Genomic DNA, 9128 nt, shown 5'->3' on the forward strand with positions numbered 1-9128 from the left:
GATTTCTTACGCATTTGTTGTAATGACTGTATAAACTGGTTATCACCGTGTGGGCAGGATTTGAACTTCAGTCCGAGTTCTTGTTAGAAACATCATCTCAGCCAGCTTGCTAAACTTCTCTTTGCTGTCATACCCAATCTATACAAAGTTAATAATGGTGGTGCTTTTAGAGACAGAGGTTGTCTTAAGGATTGAACGAATCGATCCTGTTGCACAGACAAGTAGGACTTGGCAGAGTCCCTGCCTCTTCATGGTTCTATACTTTAAGACATCAGTGTGGTTATGCTAAGAAGCTGATTTGGGCTTGTACAGTTTGGGCAGCTGTTGATAAAACACTGCTGCCCTTCTTCATTCTTGAACCTTCCCCTGCTGTTATTTTGCTTCAGGATATTTGTTTTGAATATGAAATCCCAGAGGTGTAAAGAATCACTTGGCAGGCCTAGAGGAAGTCCCATTAGCATTTTCATCAGGTTTGGCAGATGGCAACTCAGATAGCACAGGAAGGAAAGATGTTAAGGGCCAGTAGGCTGGAAGGACTTTTCTTATCAAGTGGAATGTCTATTCAAAAGAAAGAGTAGAGACATTGTCCAGGAAAGAATAAAAGAAATTTGAAAGTCATAGTAATTTTATCTCATCTTTAAATCTTTGTATAGAGAAGATTCTTTCTTTGTGATACCCAGTGCAGTTAGGTATTGTAATCACTGTGATATTTACATATGAAAAGCATCTAATTAATTACAGTCTGACTGTTCCACCTGTGCAGAAAGATAATCAAAACAAAAAAGGGTCAGGAAGAACATACAACATTCACAGGCAATCTACAGGAGCTCAGCCTCTAGAGAAGAAGTAGAAAATGATAAAATTGAAGTGTCTTGTCAGTCATAATATCACAGAGCATTAGGGCTTAAAGGCACCTTAGCATTCAGTGTAGTTCAACCAGAATTCTATAGACTCTGCTGCTTCCTGGAGATACACAGGGGAATAAGAGTCAGAGTGGCTGTCCCAGGCAACCTCATTTCTCCTGGAATAGACAAGGCACATAGTAAACCTAGTCCCACGGGAAAGAGAAATGATTAAGCCTGCCTTATTGGGTCAGTTGGCTAATGTCAGCAGTGGGATTTGAACTACAAACTTATTATTCATTTAGACAGGTCTGAAGATAATTTCTATTTTTTTGTAGTTTTGCTTATTTTAGTGCCATATTGTTCAAATGATAAATTTTTAAAAATCTAACTTTAAAAACGACATTACCTTTGAATTTTTGTAAAATGAGTTACTCTGTCAGTGAAAGGATTAACATGTTGTTATCAAATTCAGACCCAGGGAAACTCAATATGTATGATGGCATTAAATATCTGCCATGTACAATATACAATATATTGTGTATCTCGCACATACTGAAATACCCCATTATTCATAAAAAAATGCTATTATTATAACATCTCCTTCTCAAAACAAACACCAAAAAGGGAGGGAAATCAATTTTTTAAATGAAGTTCTTTCAGACACTTAGGACAAATTAAAAATTTTTGTGACGTATGTAATTATTTGATAACGTTTACTACCCTGGAAGTGTTTTGGACTTGACCATGTTGTTGATTACTCTATTCCTGACAGCTAACATAAAAACATGGCCTCTTAGTCAGGGTGCTCCAGAATCCGTAGTTTTGAAGGTCCAAAATCAAGGAACAAGAGCTAGTGAGGGGCTTTTGATGGTGGATAACATGACGGAGGGTGCCACATGGAGAGAACTTGAGTCTAGCAAGTGTCTGTGTCTGTTTCTGTGTCTCTTTAGAAACTGAGGAATATTCGATCATAGGTCCCACCCTGATCCCAATCACCTCCCAAAGGCCTCACCTTTCAACACCATACTCAGATTGAGCTTACACCCTCACAACCAAATCTCGACACCCGAATTTGTGAGGAATACATGAATACTGTACCACGACACACCTGGTACATAATAAAACTAAACTGGTAACGCTTAAATGAATCTAGAAAGCCAAAAACCTAGGCAAGATGAGAAAATGTGTAAAGGCGACAGTATGGTTAAATGCTGGATTTGAAATTTGTCATTTCTCCTTAATGCGAGGAAAACGATTTCTAGTAAAGGAAAATGAAGGAAAAATATGAATTGAACCTTGATAGTCAGAGCTTCCTGATTCTCCCAAATGGTGACCAGGTTGCTGGAGAGGCTCTTTTCCTCTCTGAGCATGGGTAATAGCCTGGTCGTCTGGTCTAAGGTGTGTATTGCTGTTCCAGGCAGCACGTGGCTGTGAGGAACCAAACGTACACTGAGGAAATGAACACAACCAGACCATAGTCTTTTCTAATGCAGTCATGAGTCAAGGAATGTTATAATTAAACTGCTTTCTGGGGTCAGCAGGTGGCATAGTGGTTAAGGTGCTGGACTCCCATGTGCTCGACTGCGGTTCGAATGCTGAACCTGGTGGCTTGGAATTCATGCTGGGTGCGTGTGTATGTGTGCCCCAGATCCCAAGAAGAGAATGCTTAAGAAGAGATTGAGGCATGGCCATACCCCTTGGGGGGTGATTTCTCACCTTCTGTCTCTCTGCCTCTCCAGTAAGTGCATGCACGCTATACTAAAAATCTCTCTCAAAGATAAACAAAACCAAAACTGTTGTTAGTTTATTTCCACTTCAGAGCTTTGTCTCCCATAGTATTCAATGACCTAAGAATGGTTGAGATTCCCACATGCAGTGAGCAATCTAGCTTATTGGCTAAACTTCTATGTTGCCTTCTCACAGTGCGGTTGTGTTTTAACTAACAATTCTGTTCACTCCTGCCTGTTCTTATTTCCTTCTTTTCACAACATTGTCTGATCTAATCTCAATCCCTGTTTCACAATATTTTCTACTCACATACTTTAACCTATTTCATTTTACCTAAAAGAAAGATGCAACTTCTTTTTTACTTTTTAATTTTTAATTCCCAGAGGGCATATGTCCCCCAGAGAAAGACAGAGAGAGCACAACCAGACATGGAGATGCTGCAATCGTTTCTCCTTCATTTCTCCATCCCATTGGGATTTGGGACACAAACACGTATGGGCCCAGTGTGTTTTCCAAGCTGCGGTGGCTGGGATTCATACACAGTCAGCCATGTGGTATCGGCTCACTTAACCATTAGGCTATAAGGTTAGTATGAAAGATGCAACTTGCAATGCAATGTTCGGGGTTGTGGTAAATAATAAATTAAATCATGAATAGTAAGGACTCCTTGTCCCCCCAGTTGTCATGCTGTTAGCATTATTTTCATCTTCAATAATAAAAAGAAAGCATTCCTTTCTAAGTCAAACATATTTTAAAGTAGTATTTAAATAAAGAATACATCAAACATTTGTATAGCACTTACTTGTGCTAAAAACTGTTCTCAATGCTGTACATGTATTAACGTACTGACTCCGCACAAGGAACTTAGCAGTGAGGCTCTGTAATTGTTCTAATTTTACAGATAAGCAATTTGAAGCATAGAATGATTGATTAATTTGTCCGAGGCTGTGAGGTTTAATAAGGTGGGACTAGAATTTGGACCCAAAAAGCCTGGTTGTAGGAACTGTCCTTAACCATCGCTATAGCACTTCTCTGTTTATGACATGATTTCTCAGGGGAAAAATAAGGTGCAATTTCATTTGGAGACACAGCTCCTGAGAGGCTAGAATTAATGACCTGTTGGTGTATAGTCATTTATCCATGCCACCATCGAGTGCTGAACTGATGTCAGCGGTTAATGTCAGCAGATAGGGGAGGAATTTCTGGGTCTCTCACAAGATTCTCTTTTGGGGGAAAGGAGCTGGAGATAACTTTTTAAAACCTTTGTCATCTTTATTTTGCCAAAGAGCATATTTTCTCTCACATTCCAAGAGATGATGAAAAGTTATCTGCCCCAACACAAATAATGTTGCCCTTGGTCACTGCCCAAACAGTCCTGGACTTTTCTTAGCAGAGTGGTCTCACCAATATTTATTCTTTTCTAAACTTAATCCTTTTAGTTCTTACTTGCCCAAATCCTGTGTTCACTTCAACTTATTTCCTATGACTGGCCACCTTTTCTCTAGCGTCAGTCACCTCACGTTCTCTATCTCCTTCCTATAACTGAAATTGTAACCGGGGCCTAAGCCAAACCAAATCCATCCTGTTAAAACTTTCTATCTCAGCCTGACACTGCTGGATTCAGATTTCTCACAAGAACTTTGGAAATCCACAGAGACAGATGTCCAACTTGCTAAAACAATGAGGAACTCTGCCTCAGCCACAGCTGAAACTCCTGTCTTTGAAAATAGATCGTTTGACTGCTCCCCTTAGCTAAGACTGAAACTCCTGTCTCAAAGATACATCATTTGATCATGTCCCCCAGCTAAAAATTAACCTGATCTATGTTTTTTCTATCCTTTTCTAAGGTGGCTTTAAGCTATATACCTTCCCCTTTCTCCTGTAAAAGCAAATGTAAATCAGCTAACCAGTTGAAGATATTCTTCCATGTCTTCCTGGTATAGCTACACTGCTGTAAATTTTTCCTTTCTTCTCTCATCAACAGTTTGCCTCTCTCTGTATTGTTGAGCAGCAAAGGGCCAGACCTGCTCTGGGTTCCTAGACCAGGGGTGTAAGGCCTCAGCCCGGCAATGAATCTCATTGTCTACTAATGTCTCCATTGCCCATAAGCAGAGACAGTCTATTCTTTCACAGCTCAGGTTCTTCTGGATCAAAGTAGTGGAGTTTTATCCTTCATGTTTTCTAAAGCCATTTTGGAAGTGAAGATACTGTTCCTAAAGAGCCCTATACTTCTTCGGCTCACGCTCACTGAATCTACTCTTCCCTCTGCTGTTATATTCCATCTGTGAGTCCCTTTCAGACATTGAAGACATTGTTGTCCAGCTCTTCACTTCTGGTAAGGTTGGTTTCCTCTTCACCCAACTTTAAATTCTTCAAGGATAACCTAACATCCTGACTTCATAGTTCTTTGATAATCTTCATCTTTTTATATAGTTTTTATTTTAATTTTTATACGTTCAATCACATATTTCACGTAGCTTATAAAGTGAATATTCCAACAGGAATACATTTCTCACCAGTCCAATTGAGAAGACTATATGCATTATCTTCAACAGATAATAACCCATTTCTTTGTCCCACAAATGCCTTGCCTCTCTATTTCACTCCTTAATGTCTTTCCTCAGAGGGTAGTCTTCATCTCTAATGATCTCTTTGACTCTGTCCCAGCCCTCTCAGTTGAAACCTCTGACCTGGTAATCAACTGAAATTTATTTCTAGCCTAAATCATTAATGCAAAAGTTCTGCTATCAGATCACCACCTTGTCCTAGCTTTCCAAACCAATTGCTCCATTATCATCACTGCAGTCATGTTGTAACCACATCAAAGCCTGTAGTTCATTGGCCCCTCTGCGTATAATCTATTCATTAGCTCTTTCCTCTTTGCTTCCTTCTCTATTTAGCTTAGATTCTGTTAATCCTGACATATCATGTAAGCAGTAGTTTATATACATCCAAAATTTCCTTTGCCCTTTGCCCTTTAATTATACTTACCTAGAGACAAAACAACACAAAAGTAGATCCTGGCTAATAAACTTGTGGCTCATGCATCAGTTGCACAGGCATTATCTAGGAACTTGTTCAACATTTCAGGCTCCACCAGAGCTTTAAGAATCAGTTCTCCGCTTTAATGATTCTTAGGCAATTCACGTGCACATGAGTGCTTGTTAAAACACAGATTCCTGGTCCCTTATCATGTAGATGTTTCTCTGACCCTCAAAAGTCAATCTCAGAACTAGCAGATGACATGATGGTTACATTGCTGGACTCCCATATAGTCGTCCATGGTATGAGTCCCAGACCCTATGCCTTAAAACTCATGCCAGGCACATGTGCGTGTGTGCATGCTCAAAATCCCGAGAGGAAACTGGAGGAGAAGGAATTGTAGGATTTCTTGATTTCTGTCTGTCTCTCCAGGGAGCACACATGCCCGATAGCAAAACTCTCTCTTAAAAAGTAAAAAAACAGTCAATCTCTTCACAAGTCTCCTTTATGCTCTTTCTGTCTTACTATGTTATTGCTCAGTTCCTTGGGACCATCTATAACGTTATATACAATGTGTCATGGAACTTCGTGGAGAACAGTGAAGAAATACTTATCCGTTGGCTTCTGCATCTGCATCCCCATTGTCAGTTACAAACGCATAGAGCAGTGACTGTCCCATAGGTTGGGATTGTGATGCCTGGGCATAGACCTGGCCCCAGAGCCAGCCCAGAACTGGGGCCCGAGTAGGAAAGCTCTGAGGCAAGCAGTGTGACTCTAAGAAAATACTTCTTTTCCGAAAGCATCATCGCTCTCCTCAATTCCTAATCTTATATATCAATAATAGAAGTCAATATGCCTATCTACCCTAAACGTTTGTGTGTGTGTGTGTGTGTGTGTGTGTGTGTTTGTTTTTTGTTTGTTTGTTTGTTTTTTTGCAATAGGGAAAAGAGAGAGAAGAAAAGTAAAAAATCACCCCCTGGGGGGATGGTCATGCTGCAATCCCTTCTCCTCCATTCTCCTCTATGGATTCTGGGCATGCACGCACCTGAACTTGGCATCAGTCTCAGGTCACCAGGTTCAGGATTTGAACTGCAGCTGGCCTTGTGGGAGTCCAGTACCTTACCTACCACACCACCAGCTGGCCCATTCCTTAAAAACCTTTTATAAGAATCTGAATAAACACATAAGATACGTGGCACAGAGCCTACTACACTGCATGTTCGTGGATTTCTCCTAAGTTTGAAATGTTTGCTTTTCAGATCTTCAAACTTTGTTATAATCATAATCTCTATTGAGGTATTTCCTATTCCTCATAGGAGTTGCAAAATGTTGACTGCTGTTTTAATGATTCACCTTGATCAGGAATTTTTCTGTTTACTTGGCCCTGCAGTGTCATTGAATTTAAATATTCCATTTTTTATTCTCACTGCAACAAACAACAGTCCATATGGGATATGATAATGGAGGGAACTTTTCATCTTCTTTGACTTAAAAACACATGCTTTCTTTCTTCTGTCTGTGTGTGTGTCTCTCTTTCTCAGTGTTTCTTACACACTTGTATGTGAGCACACACACACACATATCCTTCAATCTTAAACTAATGGGCTTAAAATCAAGGGAGTAAAGAGGAGGAACTTTGAAAAGAATATGACTAAAATATTAAACTAAACATATTTTCATAATAATAACCAAACCTGTGTTAAATTTCTTTTGTGATTTATATGTGTATGTGTGCGCACACACATATACATATATACATGCCTATGAATGTATGTATGTAAAACATGAGACAAAGAAAGAAGGAGAAAGAGACAGCACTCCAACAGGGTCTCAATGCCATGATCCATTTCAGGCTTCAATCAGACCCAGATCTTAGGCACATGCAGGCCTGGTGTACCCAGGAAGGTCTCCAGATACAAACACAGAACCTTCTCATAGAGTCAACCTCATAGTGCATTGTGTCTTCCCACTGAGCCTCCATCCAGCCCCTCTTACATTTTTATCAATTACTTGGGATGTCCTATATAAGCAACCAAAGAATAGTACTGAGATGTTCTAGACTAATCTGTTTTCTCCAAAGTGCACTTTCGTGGCTAGCAATAAAGTGATTGAGGATTTTTCTTTTCAATATGAATGACTTGAAAGGACTCATATCTGGGGCAATTTTTTTTTCTTTCCTGAGGAAAGCTTGGTGAAGAATAAATCATACTTTATACCTGAGCATTTATAAAATACCTTAGTTTATTATCAAAATTTACACCCCGTGGGGGTGGTAATTTCCCACTTTCCCTCTCTCTGTCTCTGTCTCTCTCTGACAAGTGCACAAACCCTTTGACAGAAATCTAAAAAAAAAGAAAAGAAAAGAAAAAAAGAGAAAGAAAAAAGAAATAAAACAAAACTCCAGAGTTTGAACACAGTTGACATCGTAGACTGAAAAAAATAGCAATAAAACACTTTTTGGGATTGATGGAGATATTTGAATAGAGATTATATAATACCATCAATAGATTGACATTGGATTTGTATTAATTATCTTCAGTGAGGAAATGCTGTTATTTTTATATTGGTGAATTTTATTAGAAGATTCCAATGAAAATATTTAGGAAGAGTAGTTAAGACATCTGCAGTGTAATTGTAGCTGCCCTCTCCCCCCAAAACGTGTGAAACTAGAACTAATGAGGGCAGTGGGGAGAGGGGGAGGGAAAAGATCGAAATGATGACTACGACAGAGAGAAAAGCATGCCAACCGCCACAAATCTGAATTCATTTTATTCATCTTTCAAGATTTCTGTAGCTTTGTAAATTTTACAAATTAACAAAACAAATTTTCAAAAAAACACACACACTGAGGGTCACCACATTTTTGAAGGACACATGCAAATATTCAGATCTAGATCGAGTTGATAATGATTGTTTATGATGGGATAGGGCAAACAGGAATAAGGAGAGAGAAAAAAAGAGAATAAATAAATGAAGCAAGAAAAAGCGCTCATATTTCATAATAATTTGTAATGATAGCACATGAACAAAAATAAGTATAGAAAGAAATAGAATTATATTTCAAAATCAATCAAGTTTTAAAAGATGTTTGCATCTCTTTACGTCTTTCTTCTTGAACCTTTTATCTAATCCAGGTCCTGTTTATAACTTGGGCACACAAACTATCCCAGGATAATATTTTCTTTTGCATTGGCTGATGGGGTAATACATATGTGCTCAGATCCATAATCAGAGAGTGAATGTCCCTTGCACTCTATTAATTATAACACAGAACTTCAGCAAAGAACTACAAGCTAGAATGATGTGAAGACAGAAAGACCTTTATCAATTGGTATCATTATATTAAAAAAAAAACTCATTTACTCAGAGAGAAAGAGATTTTGAAATCTTGCTTTCATCTCCAACTTTTTACACATCTTCCCAGAATAGTTAGATGTAGTAATCACATAGATATTTGCATATGAAAAGCATCTGCTTAATTATATTTTGACTGCCAAACTTGCCCCAAATAGGAAACCAAAAACATCAAGATTAAATGGTATCAGGCCATCAAAGCAAGGAGCAGATCAGCAG

Source organism: Tupaia chinensis, unplaced genomic scaffold, assembly GCF_000334495.1.
Source record: "Tupaia chinensis unplaced genomic scaffold, TupChi_1.0 Scaffold000206_1, whole genome shotgun sequence".
NCBI lineage: Eukaryota > Metazoa > Chordata > Mammalia > Scandentia > Tupaiidae > Tupaia > Tupaia belangeri.